Source organism: Olea europaea, unplaced genomic scaffold (assembly GCF_002742605.1).
Source record: "Olea europaea var. sylvestris unplaced genomic scaffold, O_europaea_v1 scaffold23, whole genome shotgun sequence".
Classification (NCBI taxonomy): Eukaryota; Viridiplantae; Streptophyta; class Magnoliopsida; order Lamiales; family Oleaceae; genus Olea; species Olea europaea.
In genome coordinates, this window is record NW_019241087.1 from 253,121 (window position 1) to 268,479 (window position 15,359).

The 15,359-nt window shown below is 31.9% G+C and overlaps 1 long non-coding RNA gene across 2 annotated transcripts; it reads right to left on the reverse strand.

Moving 5' to 3' along the window:
- Nucleotides 1-274: 274 nt before the first annotated feature.
- LOC111381383 lies at nucleotides 275-2,639 on the reverse strand. 2 transcript variants are annotated; one of them, XR_002700321.1, is made up of 5 exons: nucleotides 2,488-2,639; nucleotides 1,144-1,348; nucleotides 930-1,063; nucleotides 607-846; nucleotides 275-499 (listed from the first exon to the last, which is right to left on the reverse strand). It is a non-coding gene; the product is annotated as an uncharacterized LOC111381383 (long non-coding RNA). The 2 variants fall into 2 exon arrangements; XR_002700320.1 differs by having other exon boundaries at nucleotides 275-846; nucleotides 2,488-2,637.
- Nucleotides 2,640-15,359: the final 12,720 nt, after the last annotated feature.

The following is a 15,359-nucleotide window of genomic DNA, read 5'->3' on the forward strand; positions in this document are numbered from 1 at the left end:
CTAGCAAAAAATCCTTTTGCAACATTTTTCAAATATTGTAATAAACCCTTTCGCAACATTTTTTGAATGTTGCTAAAAACCTTTTCGCAATATTTTTCGAACTTTGCAAAAAACCTTTTCACAACATTTTTTTTATCGTTGTCATAGAATTTTTTTTAAAATTTTTTTTTCCAACATTTTATGTAGATGGACTCGTAAAATTGAAATTGACTCCTTTTGAACAAATTTTAAAATTGTGTAGAAATTGATAATTTCACTACAAATTTTTAAATTCATACAATTGAACATTAAAATGTGATACGACACCACTTAAATAAAAAGGAGTTTCAAAATGAAATAAAATTAGAAATAAAATTTTGATACAGCTTAGGCATGAAGAGCTTATTGCTACACTTGCAATACCAAGCTTGTGGGTAATATTCTAGTGGCATGCTCAATCCTATCGGTCTTCATGCATTCTTCGATTTGCTCACCACACAATTCACAATGGCCAACGAAGCTGCAAGAGAAGCATTGAATCAATAAGAAAAATGTCTTTGTTTTAATTTCAATCAAATCATATGTTATTTACGTTTTTTGAAAATAGACACATTGAAAACCAACTACCTGAAAAATTGACACCATATATGTTGGAGTTCATCAAAAGATTCCTTAGAAGATTTAATACACTAACTGAACTAAAAATAAATTTCCAAGTCGTGTCTTAATAATTGTGCTATTTTGAAATGATTGTATCTGATTTTTCCCAAAGAAGAATAGGAAGAAATAAATGAACTTGCAGTTCTTTCAAGGCCTTTAGTAACAAGTGGATCACATTGGATAACAGCATATTGTCCGCTAAAGTTCCTACACAAAGAGAAGCTAGTAAGCACTGTTGAAGACCTAATTAAAAAATAATAATAATAATAAAAATAAAAAATAAAACTTACTTTGTTTCTTTCCGTACAGTTATACAAGTGTGTATAAATGCAGCTCGAATATCAAGTGAACTGTCTGCTAACTAATTGACTGGAGGCTGTTAATAGGTTGTTTGAAGCAACAATTCAATGAGTCGGCTGCCAACCTGAGAGTTAAAATAACTGCACATTTAGTTTGTAAGAAAACTGTAAACTTAATGCAATGAGTACAAGAGTTAGGCATGACCTTTGCTTTAGCATCAGTGCCTCCTGGTTTTGAATCATCCTGTCCTTTAACTAGTTGCATCACTGCTCGCAGCTTTCTTTTTTCTTTTTTTTTCTTTTTTTTTAAATCAAATTATTAACCTTTTGTAAGCATCATATCCACCTCCTTCCTTTTTTGTCTCTTAACTTTTTGCCTCTGTTTTCTTCAAGAGTTTGTGTATTCTAACCTGATTGATGACAGAAATTATTAGGAAAATAATAAAAAAAAGCCACCATTACAATCAACCAACCATAAAAGATTCTGAAATGGATAAAAGCATATTACCCCCATGTCCCCAGAAAAGGCACCATACCTTTTTCTAATTTTACAAATAGGCAAATTACACCATTGTTCCTTAAATCAAGCTTTTTTGCATCCATTTAATAATACTTTTGGCATCGGGTATGTTGCAAACACTTTTAATCGATATCATGATCTCCTAAATAGAAAGCTGAATCTTATCTGGTTTAACACTACTAACTTCCTACCTACTACCTTACTTTGAACCTTTAATGAATACTAAATGTCCAGCAAGCCAGAGAAAATTTTCAAGTCTTCATGATTCAAGAATTACTGGAAACAATCTCAAATATTCCTAGTCTCGCCTAATCTACTTCTAGTGCTGAGATTATTAAATTCCAAATAACATGCTCTCTTCACAAGAGCAAAAAAAAATGACTTGCAAGAAAAAGGTTTGAGTAATTCAATATCCACAACCTTTTGGTACGTCAAGAAGGTTTAAAACAAACATTCTCAATGGTAATTTTAAAAATTTAACTTTTCTCGAGTTGCAATGCAATTGAAAATTCCAATTTGTTTTTCCATTTTCAGAGGGTAAAACAACAAAATTTATGGGACATTTCTAAGAAAAGAAAAAATTGTATAGTCTTCAAAATAACGAGTCAAGGGAGCAAAAACTAATCCAATCTTACTACTAAAACAACCATCTCCAGGACCTAACAACCCTACACCCCTAGAGCACAAGAAAAATTTATTAGAAAATCTCCAAAGGCATTTTCCTAAATAGTCACATTAGATCTCAAGTTCAATAACCAGAATCAAAAGGTTCTCTTGGCTTCCAGCAACCATTATGAGAGGCTTTAAAACAACAACTAGAATATAGGGAATATCAGTCGGCCGTAATTAGGATACTGCTTTAATGCAACATCAAAAACATAGTTAGGATACTGCCATATAAATCACAAATCACGCCCATCTACTTACTAAAGCAACAACCAAAATATAGGGCTAATCAAAACAACAAAAAATAAAAAAGGAAAAACGAGTGTCGGGTTTGGGGAATCGATTCAGGGCTGAGGGCTTTACCTTTTCTTCAGTTCTTCTGCTGCTAGGAGGAGGCAGAGACAGAGGAGCCGAAAATGGAAGAAGTAGGCAGCGGCGGAGGCGGAGGCGGAGGCGGAGGCGGAGGAAGCAGTGGATGGAAAGGGGATTGAATTTGAATGGATGGAATGGGTTGAAGTCGTTCATATGCATGTTAATTATGGTATTGGGCTAAGTAATGGGCTTCACTTCTTGACTAAGCCTGGGCATTTGTATTGTTAAGAAAAAAAAATTGGACCTTTCGCAACGTTTGATAAACGTTGATAAAGGTTTTTCTTTTGCAATATTTGATAAACATGGCAAAAAGGTTTATCGTTCGCAACATTTGATAAATGTTGCTAAAGGTTTGTCTTTTACAACGTCTGATAAACGTTGCAAAAGAGAAACATCTGATAAACATCAATATTTGATAAACGTTGCCAAAAAAATAAAAAAAATTGCAATACTAAGTAAACGTTGCAAAAAGGTGACATTAGCAACATTTATTTTAAAATTGTTGTCAAATCTCAATTATTAACACTAATGACAACGTTCACTTATTAGAATGTTGCAATAGATTCTTTTAACAACATTTAATTAATAAATGTTGCTTTTTGCAAATTACAAAAAGGCATTTTTGTTTTAGTAAAATCTCATAGCAGTTAAGATGTCTTGAGTTTTCTTTTGAAGGGCCTGACAAAGCACATCCACAATTGCAAATATTCTATGCATTAAATGTAAAATAAATACAAATTCAAATATTGTCATGGTTTTATATACACCACCAACTTCCTACCAAGATCTTATATTTGGAGAATGATCACTATGATACGCAAGCACCTTGCAAGTTGCAGTGTACATATCAATCAAACTCTTTACAAAGCTGTAATGGGAAGAGCAAAGAGTACCTCCGGCTCATTGCAAATTACCAATCTGATTAGCACCACTTCGTGACTCTTGTTCTCCAATTTCCAATAAATGCTCAAATTCTTTTCTTTGAGCACTTTTCAACTCATTGATGCACTTAGGAGATGATGTAAATAAATTAATAACACTATCCAAACGAAAAAAAAAATGAATTTATATTTAAGACATCCCTAGCTGTAGAAACCAATGTAAGTTGTAAATGGTGGGCAAAACAATAGACATAGTATGCTTATGAACAATCTCTAAGAAATAATGCCGATAGTCCATTCCAAAAACCACACTTATTATTAGCACCATCATACCGTTGGCTTCTCACGTTTTGCACTTGAAGGTTGAAACGCACAAGAGTATCAGAAATCTGATTCTTAAGATTTAATGAGGTAGTGTCAATAACACTTTTAATATCAAAACAAAAAATCTGTTAAAATTCTTAGGATAATGGCCATTTGTTCTCGTGAAGATTTATCTCGTGCTTCACTAACACTTTTAATAGCAAAAAAATAAAAAATAAAAAAAAATATTCTGTCAAAAGTCCATTACCACTCACAAACCTCAAGATAATGGCCATTTGTTCTCGTGAAGATTTATCTCATGCTTCATCAAATACTAAACTTTGCATCCCCAATTTTCGTCACGAATTCTTTGTCATACTCTATTGGCCATAATGTTCAAAATTTCTTTTTGAACGTCTGGAGACGTGTATGTATCATTTTTGGGAGCATTATCCAACATAAATTTTCCTACTTCAATATTCACTGTTCTAAATGGCCGACAATTTAGTAAGGATAGAGATTCGTCATGGCCTCTAAAGGAACAACCTTGAAATGCTAACCACTTAACACTCAAAAGATTTTTCTGTTTTTCTTTATACACAAACGAATTTTTTTTTTTTTTTTTTTTTTTTTTTTTTTTTTTTATCTTCATCTCTTCTCTTACAGCCATTATGAAACGATAAGGATGTTGTACCAATATGAATAAGAAAAGTACATTTACCTCCTTGGTTAATCTTCTTCCAACTATCAAATCCAATAGTAACCAACGATAAAATATTAGGTGAAGTACTATCATTGAGAAAAAGGAAGCAATAAAAACAATATTCCTTATGGGTTGAAGGCGAATATTTCAACCAAGGAAACTAATTGTACCAACCTTCCTGAAATCGACGTTTTTGCTTTCCACATTCTTTATTCTGATACTTCAAAAGTTTTGGTTGATAAGGTACAACATTTAGATAGGCCCACCTAATATGAGCGTGTTCATTAAATGGATGTTCACATATTTGCTTTCTTTTTCCAGGGCCCCATTCAATAGAATCAGATGATTCCAAATTAAGATTAGAAGATAAAGGTCGTTCAACTTCAACGGATGAAATTGGAGGATGGATGTCTAGGAATTAGAGAATCCTGAGATTTGCTACTTTTTGAAAAGAAAGACAACAAGGTTCTTCCTTTCTTGGAATAAGGTCGATCTTCTTCCGTATTAAATCTAAAAGTATAAAAATCAAAGTGCTTCAATATCCCATAAAGGCATAAAACATAAATTGATGAAACTATAACCATAAAACATCAACGCAAATTACACAATTGCAAAGTAGATAGCTTAACGATTTTGTTACTGGTACATTATCTTTGTTTAATTAATAATTACCAATAGATAACTTTCCAAATTTCCAATTCCAACTTCCAAGGATCTAGTAAGCTAACATTTTTCAGGGCCTATTGTTTGCTTAATTTCTTTGCACAATATTATTATTTCCCAAATAACAAAATAATACATGTGAATGCTCAATTACGCATAGGCTATAGGCTAAGGTAGTAACTAGTAAGTTGAAAACTTAAAATCTTTAAACCAATTTATCGTTTGCCATGAAATGAGATTTTTCATCCAAAGTCAAAGAATCAACCTTGAACCTCCTTCAACTAGTTCAACAGCCTTTGGAATTTGGGCCCTCTTCTTAGCTAATAGCACAGTACTTCAAAGAATCAAAATGTTTCACCTACAACTAAACAAAAAAAAAAAATCCCAAAAAACTAAGCACCTATTTTGTGATTAAAAAAAAAATATAAACCCCAAAATTGAAAGAATTTCTTATAACCTTGTCGGACAGTTGGAGGAAAATTATTAAATTACTTACCCTAAGTCTCTAACTCAAGTCGGTAGATGATGAGACGATGGTTGGTGATAATGACGGTTGGTAGTTAGTGTCGGTGGTTCGACGGTCCTTGTCGACGGCTACAGGTAGGTCATGTGTGAAAAGATTTAGGGTTGAAAGTTTTGATTTTTTGGAATTATTTCAATTTGTTTTGTGAAGGAAAACATGATTATACATGAAGAAAAATATGAAGAAATGGGACAATGCATATTGAATTTATTGATACAAATAAGTGGGCCTAAAATTATATAAATTAGTGGGTCAAAGATTAAAAAAAAAAATCATTTGAAGTGGGCTAGCCCATTGAAATTAATTGTTGGAGGGCTAATAGATTGCAATTAAAACAATAAATAAATAAATAAATTGTGTATTGGGCCTGGGCAACAATGGGCTGCAACCAAGTGCAATCCGCCCCTAAATCCGCCCATGGGTACGACCTTGGCTATAGTGGTATCTTGTCCCTAAAAAATGTAGTCATGGATCGAGCCAGATAGGAGGTTGTACTTCTATTATATAGTACTAAATAGAATTTAGAATAAATATCAAACATTTAGATGCATTATGCTGGAGGTGATTAAATTTGAGAACATTGAAAACTTGAGGGCTACTACTCATATAGGGGCTTTTCGCAAGGGCTTTGAAATTCAAATCAAGGGTTAAGGTGCAACCACCTCAACCCCCATCAAAGAGCCTCGAGCTTAATACTTAAAAATTAACATTCTTATTTTCTTTAATTATATCCAATTTTATTTAATTTCATGTACGAAATTTTCGAGAAAATCATTAAGTAGGACAATCCTATTTGTACAGTGGTAGGACCATCCATTCAAATAACTCAATACATTTTCTGTCATATCAAATTATTTTTATAATTCATATTTAGTTTATCTAAATTTTTATGACACATACTGTTTGTTGAGAATTTACTTAATCATGCACAACAAAATTTAAAAGAATTTCGATTTTCATCAAGGATCTACTTTGTATTTAGATAGAAATTGTGATAAGTATTATACATTTAGTTAATTTTGTAAAGAACAATCACGATCTGTAATCTACAGCTGTCCAATTATCTAGTTTCCGACACTTAAACTTAACATAGTCCAATATTTAATTAATTTAATTAATTAAACTTGGTTAATTAATTAATCTAATTAATTAATTTTTTCATTAATAAATAGCTCAATTAATTAATTTAATTAATTAGTAAATACCATTCTTCTAAAATTTTCTTTTTGTGTGTGACATGTTAGGTTCCGATCACGATGCCTAAGGACGTAAATTATTATTTTGATATAATCAAAATAAGATAAATTAAAGAATAATTTAATTTATCATTAATTCACCTAGATTAATCAATTTGCATTTGTCATCTCAAATTAACATCTAGCAATGTGTCAAGATAATATATGCGATGGAAAATTTCACATGTTATGATAAAACCAAACTTGTTTGTTTATCGTGAGACTATAATCCTTTCGTTAATATGATCCGATGTCAATCTCGATAATCAATTTTATCTTTCATTCTACTCTTAAGTGAATATAAGTCGGAAGCTCCTTTTCGACTTACAAGCACATTTAGCCAATGATTTCGTTATTAAGTAAACTGAATGAAATGCAAATCATAAACTTTTACTATCTAAGAGTAATAAATCCTCTATTAATCATTCACAATTTTCATATGATTCTTGACATATTTGAATGATGCCGTATTAGCGACTTTTGATTAGAACAACATTTAATATCACCAAAGTAAGACTATCTTCATATAAGATACTATGATGACCTCAAGTTAAAGGACTAATTCTAGTACCAAATGTTAGAAACTAATCACTAACACTTAGATAGTTATCTATATAAAATCTCCCCAATAGCTCTCCAATCTTTCGTTCTTCCAATGAAACATTTACGTGTCCATTTAAATATCACTACATTTTAGCTTGTGAAATCAACAATTTACTTCACAAGTGAGAAATGCAACACAAGCTGGTTTATCCATAATAATGATATTTGTATATCATTATTACTTATGACACGAATAATTTAAGATTCAATCATATGTAATTTGTCTCTTACCATTACAACTCTTTTTGATTAACAAGTTATCAAAAACACGAATATATGGATTTTATTATTTTAAAATATTAGAATAATAATTCAATAAGTTAAATAATAGATCTACCATAAATTAAATGCATTAAACCTATTTAAATTGTTTAAGTCTAAAATCGATTGGACTTAGGATATAACACTTACATTTTCTCTCCTCTCTCTTGTCGTATGCCCCTCCATCTTACTTTGTTTGGGATTTGGGTTCAAAAGCACCACCACATATAAATATGAATATTAAAGAAGCAAAATTGTCCCCGGGACATAGCTCAGTGGTGCAAAGGACAGGAGTGAGGTTATCTCACGCCTTGCTGGCAGCTGCAGTATGGGAGTTCGATTCCTGAAACATGGAATTGGACTCCTTGTAGGTGCAATGTACATGCAACTCTTATTCTCTGGCCTGCTGGGGTACATTCCGCGATTTACCTCCCTCATAAAGTTTTGGGGTGGGGCCGTGGCGCCCTCAAGGTTGGAGTTCAACCTTTTTTTTTTATTTATTAAAGAAGCAAAAACTTGACTGATTATCAACTATTATTAATGAATAGCAACTGAAATTCTATAATATATATAGGGGGCCTCATTTTTGGCCCAATTTTTTTTATTCGATGAAGAAAATGGAAATTTGTTTTTCATTCCTTTTCTTTGTCTCTGCTCAATGCCACGTCTGCTCCGTCTTCAACTCCAACTGGTTCCTTTCCTCCGTCTCTATTCGATGCCGCAAGCCTACTACTGCTCCGCCTCCAACTCCAACTGAACTAGTGACAGGTGATGATTTTATCTTAATTTTTGCTTTTACTCAAAGGTCCTTTTACTTCCCTTTCAAATATTTTCGGGGGTTTCATAACTTTCAAGTTTTTTGTTGGGTTTATATTAACTTTTGCAGAGAATAAGAAAGTGGTTGGCTTTAGAAATTAGATTTTGGAAGGATTAACAACTATGCTTTGGTGGTTGTTGGTTTTACTGGTGTTGAGGCATTTATTAAAAATCCAATCTTGAGTTTTTGAAGGGTCGTCATACACACACGCGCGCGTACACACACTGTGATACAAAGCGACATTCGAAATGTTGAAGGTAAATTTGTGTCACAACAGAAAGAATTCGTAGCCACCATAGGTATATCAATCGAAACATTTTGTGTTTTGTGAGCATTTTTCTTGATTTATTTGAATACTTTATTGGCAAAAATCATAAGTTTTTTCATAATATTTTGATTCTACAAAGTATAATGAGACTTGAAATCTGTTAGTGCTGTTTCCAGAATTATCGGTATGCAATCCATTCAAAACTTTGTGTCATTATATGTTTTTGAATTGGTGGAGGTGATGCAAGAGTCGCTACCCCCAGTGATGTGAACCCGCGTAGCTGCGATGGTTACGAAACCCACAACGAGATTGAACGGAACCCAAGAAAGCCAATTAAACCAAGGTTTTGGATTTGACCCAAATATTGAATCAAGCAACTAACAATCAATTGATATATCGACCTCTTTATTACAAGATTTAAGAATCTCGCACAGTAGTTTTGAACACCACAAGATAATAGTCTTGATAAGTTCGATAATTTGTTCAACCAAGAGTAAAAGAATTGGAAGCAAATTGCCTCTCGAGAAATCTCTCAATTAATCATGTTAAAGATCTTCTTTACAATGAGAATAATGAACCTATTTATAGGAAAACCTAAAAACCTAGTTTAAAATGGAAAACAAGTTTAAAATATTACAAAAATATCATAAAAATTGGAAACTTTCACAAAAAAGGAAAAATTTGCCTCAAACTCGAACTATGCGGTCGCATAATCCATTCTTTAAACTTCAATTTTTTGTTCCGCAATAGGGTATGTTGTCGCATGGATTTTAAGTTTTGGAACCTCTTTTTCTTCTGCAGAATTTCGTGACGATTCCAGATTGAACTTATAAGCGAAAATTTGACACCCGAGCTGAAAATTATGCCCGTTTTAATCCATGTTACTCATTTTTCCATATATCTTCCAGAACATGAATCCAATGCACCAAAAATGAATTTTGCCAATATTACCAGTATGTAAGTTGTTATTTGGCTTATTATACTCATCCCTATCAACTCCATAGCTCGAACAAGTATTTGTGCGGTCTTGTGGGCTCGAATTAATCTTGAATCTTGGTCTCGATCTCTCCTCCCCCAATTAACAAGTTCTTATTAATTTTTGTCCCCCTTTGGATCACATCATCCAGGCTCTAGCCAACCATTGACAACTAGGCAGCCATCAAGAGGGTTTCTAATTTCGTAGGATTAGGATTCTGAATTTTTGATGAATAGATTAATGCAATAGAAATGTAGATTTGTATTTGTGGTTGATGTTTAATTTTCATTTCAGGCTTGTGAGTTGTGGCGGTGGTATTCTCAAGGGTGTGATTCCATAATTTTCATCGAAACTTTACTTCTCAGGTAAGTAATAGCTTGCCCTAACTTGTTATTAAATATATTAGAAATATTTGAAGTCTTTTATGCTTATATAATTGTTGTCTGGTCGGCTTATATTAATGGTTATTGTAGGATCAATTTCACATGCGCACATAGAAATTATATTAAAAACTTTAATTGTGGGATGATTAAGATATTTTGTAATTGTCCTTTAGGTTAAGTTTTAAGTTGGCAATAGATTGCATAATACACCGTTAGATTTTGCATTTACAATGATTTTGAGGGGCCTAATTTATGGGGTTTGCTTATGATCTAATGAATACTTAATTATAATTTTTCAACAGTTCAGAAATGTACAAAATACTATATGCAGAGAAATATAAAAATAATACTTATTGCATGTTTGATTGGCCAAATTTTCACTGGAATTGATTTTCTTGGCACACCCCATTTTCCACCCTTTTGAGGAAAATGTTTCTCCATGGGTTTGGTGGTTTTAGGATTTCCAGCATTTTTTTCAATTAAAACAAATTCTATCATTTTAATTGACAATTTCCATGAAAAAAGGCCAAATGAACGCTAAATCCAAAATTTCAATATTTTCTAAGTGAAAAATTATATCAATCAAACACATTTAATTGACAATTCATAGTAAAACAAATTCTATGCAATTCAATTCCTTGAGATTCGTTTTCTTTCCATTCAAATTTCATTCTTACAATCAAACGGCCCCTTAGTGGAAAGAAAGAGAGACTTTTAATAATATAAAAGTTATACAACTTTAGTGCTCTGTTTTTCCTCCCTCCGTAAGGCACCTATTTATAGGCCCCAAAACTGCTACAGTAGGCATATCCTACAAATGAGGATGACTTATTCTATTTGCACTAATCTTTCTTTACTGTGCATGAAAGTAGCTAACAAACTTAGTTTTTGCCCTATTCGCTCTCTGGAGTTAGTTTCTCTGTGAGACTTTTTCTTATTCGGGACACGTGTCCTCAAGATCGTCTCAGATCAGCCTCTGGCCCCAAAAATTATAGGACCAGCCCTACTTATGAATGATAGATATACACATGTTTGCTGGACAATGAGATTAGATACATAATTTTACACATGAATCTGGCTTAATCTACTTTTCCTTTATCATTTTCTCAATAAATATGCATATGCAAATATTAATAGAGAAAACAAAAAAGATATAAATTGAATATGTGTATGGTTTGCATGTAAATTAAGTGGATTGGCATAAAAATGTTAATTAAGTAAGAACCCAACTTTTCAAAGAGGAATAAAACACTTGTGATCGTTATTTGGTTTCTACCTTTTCCCATATCATCCACTCCCTTTAATAAATTGAATATTAATATTCTTATAAACAAATGCAATCATTTATGCACAAATTATCATCTTAAGATTATTAGAAAAATAGATGTGCATAAATTATATTCAAATGGTATATCTTTTATGTGCACAAAATCAGACAAAATTTTGACTTATGAAAATCGAATCAGCATAGATAAATGAATGAACATGGATTTGGTTGATGAAAGCATTGAACTCTTTATCCTTAAGATGATAATGCCTCACACTGGGTGCAAATTGTTTTTCGGCATACGTCTTCCAAAATACGAATATCACTACTCGTACTAGGAGCACTCTAAATTACATAGAACAACGAACCTATTTATGCTTTGAACCCACTTCATATGAAACTTTACTCCAAATAAATGCAAAATTTTGAAGTGAATATGCATTATTATGATAATGCAATCATGAAGATGATGAATGAATGAATAAAAACAAACATATGTGGTCAATATATATATGTTGAAAATGTTAGTCTCAAAAGACATGATCTATGGAAGAGACACAACTATTGGAATTAGTCTCTACATTTAAAGAGACACATCTACTGAAAAATAATAATACAAAATGTCACAATCTTTCAAATAAAAAGTCACATCTTTTCAGCCAAACAATCTCTAGAATATTCCATAATATTCTACGTAATTTTTCAACAATTAAATATTTAAGTGAATTAAATTTGGCTTAATTTTTCATTTACCAAATAAAAATTTCCACTTAGATAATTAAGAATTGGTCGAAACCACTTTCATATACAAATTTCCAACAATCAGTAGGTTAGAAATCGAGATCAACAAATCCATTGCTCACAAAGTTGGTTGTGATATGCTCAATTTATTGTTTGTCATTTTCAATTTTGGAATAGAAAATCTAGTAATATACATTAAATGCATGAAAAATACTTTTAGTTATAGTTAGAAGAAGAAGAATAATAATAATAACAACAACAACAACAACAACAATAATAATAGTAATAGTAAGTTAAATAACTCGTAGCATTCTTTAACATAAATTATGAGCCAAATATACTTAATTGAAAGAATAATTCCAAGTTCATTTTGTGTGGTTGAATATGATAAGTGTAGTTTATACACTTATTCGAATTCCAAATGATGATATTTTACTATTCTCTGGATAAAATACACCTAACTTGTGTTGTATTGCAATTTGTAGGTAAAACTCATGTTTGATGAAGAATTGGAGATGGGATGGGTAGGAAAATGAAGATCGAAGATGTCAATGATTTAATTAGACATAATTAAAGATAAAAGAACAAGATTGCTAGAGAAAATGGCTGAAATGAAGCAAATTCAAAGTTTGGAGACTAAAATGCACATACTAAAAAGTTTCCTCAAACCTTATGATGAAGATTTGAGAGTGATAGGGGCCAATTGATGAGGAAAGAAGTCAAAGAAATGAAATATAGTTAAAGTATAATCATATATCAACTTTCGGCCGAAAAAGTTATGCTTCAGATTTTAGCATCATATTTAGACCCAGTTTTGGCCTAGTAAACTTTTGAATTTGAAAAATAACTATCAACAAGAATTGCAGCTCTCCAAGTTAGCTATCCAATGCACTTTGAGTTACCTCAATTGGATATCGAGAGAGAAAGTTATGACAAAATACTGAAAGCTGTACGGTTGTTGAAAATTAGGTAAGGCGCGCACCCTTACCTGCAGGAGAGTGCCCCAACCAAAAATGGGGTGCCTAAGGCATCTCAAACCAGCTAAGAGCACACCTAGATATGCTTTGGCATATGCCTCAGTGCAATAACAAAAAAATCCGATTTTCTTTATTTCTGTTTTGATAATAATTCAATGCAATCTTTTTGACATCCTTTAAGTAACGAAACTCGACTAGAACATGGAGACCTCTATTTGACCTAAATTTCATCATATTCTACATATTTTAGAGGCAAAGAACAAGTCTATACATCAATTGAAGGCGAATCATAAAAGGATTTTGAAGATTCATAATCTAGTTTCAATATTTGAGCCAAGAACATGGTTTTCGCCTACATGTGTTTCCAATTATTCTTGTGTAATTTAATTATAGGAATGTTAGGCTAGGTTTATCATTATGTTGGACGAATGATGAACCATGTTGTTTGTTTATTTTAATTCAAGTCAATCAATTTAATATTTCTTGATTGATTTTGTGTTCTCATTGAACTATTTGATTGTTTGATCACCAATTGGATAGTAAGTTACTTGTTGTAATGTAAAAAAACTCACAATAAGTCTAGAACGTGCCAATATCAACACTTGGGCAACAACTATTAGGAATAATATTTATAACATGTACAATTATGTGTGATAAATCCTGTAAATCAATGCATATTTTTCATATAAATTCGAACTATGAATAGTATCAGGTTGTGTTAAATATAGTTTTACTATATCTTGGAAAAGAATATTGAACAAAAGAGGATTATCGATTATCTTTAATATATGAATTTACTAGACTATGAATTAAGAATTGAATTAAATGGCAATAGAGGGATTTACAATTTCAATTCAAATATTCACAAGTTAGATAAACACTTTATTTGCTCTCTTAGTTTAGAATTAGTATACAAAACATACAAATCATCTCTTTTGATGTCACCACTTTTCGAATTTAATAGTAATTATTGAACTGCAAATTAGACTTTATTCCTTGTCGGAACGATTACTTAACTCACAAATCTCTTTCCTTGTACACCGATCCCATACACTTGTGGGTTTCCTAAGATCAGAATCATCTCATTTTCAAGCACTAGATTCTCTATGTTTTAGTACTTAATGGTCTCAATTCTAATCATAATAAAAAGGGATTATTATCCATAATCTGAGTACCTAATTTTGAGAGTTTCATACTAGAATATGTGGTTCTAGGCATTTGCTAGAATTTCACATAATTTGTTGCCATTTTTACTCTTTTTCCCTAGACCATAATCATTGGAGACTGTTGATAAGTGTATTTCATACACTTATTTGGGTCTTTAATTTAGAATATTTATTGGTTATTTTGTTGAATTATGGTTTTAATTCTATGTGCATTATGTTTGTTAGGTACAAGTCGATATAAATGGTGGAAGTAGAGAAAAAAGGTGAAAATGGCTTAATTGTAAGAGATACAAAGTTTGGGGACTAAAGTGAAAATACTCAAAAGTTATTTCGGACCTAAGGATGAAGACTAGAGAGTGCTAGGGTTAAATGGATGAGAAAAGAATTCAAAGGGATAAAATATAGTCAAAGTGTGCTCATACATCAATTTTCAGTTGAAGAAGTTATGATCCAAATTTTTAGTCCAAAACCTCACTAGCCTTTGTCATATGAACGACAAAACCTGTCCTTAACTGGATGAACTGATCCCCTGGCTAGCAAGGAGGTTTAGTGTCCTCTTAAGAAGGAATACCCAACTTCTCTTAGTCACATCTTTTTACTCTTTCATGGTAAAGCTATGAAAAACACCTCAAAAAGCATAGTGTTGAGACTCATTATTGGTATAGTAAACATTCAAATTGAAAAAAATGATACTTCTAGAAGAAGTGTAGGCTTCTGGGTTGCCTTTTCAACTCACTTTGAATCGCTTCAATTGAATATTTGGAGAGAAATGTTTGACGAAAATACTGACAATTGCTCAGGATCATTAAAGTCCAAAAAATGGCCCTCTCCTAGCACCATTAAAAGCCAAAATTGGCCTTAAACGCGTGTGAGATGCCTAGTTCATTAATAGGATAAGATATTTGTTTCCGTTTTCTTGATCTAGATATGTATGGAATGTCATCTTTAGCATCTTATATAAAACTACACAAGGTCTAGAACATTATGAAACATTATTTTATCATTGAAGGGTAATGTGATTCAAGGAACGAAGACAAGTCCAGGCAAAGATCTGTTGATCGTAAAAGAAGTCCCATGACTCAGTCGTGTGAAAAGA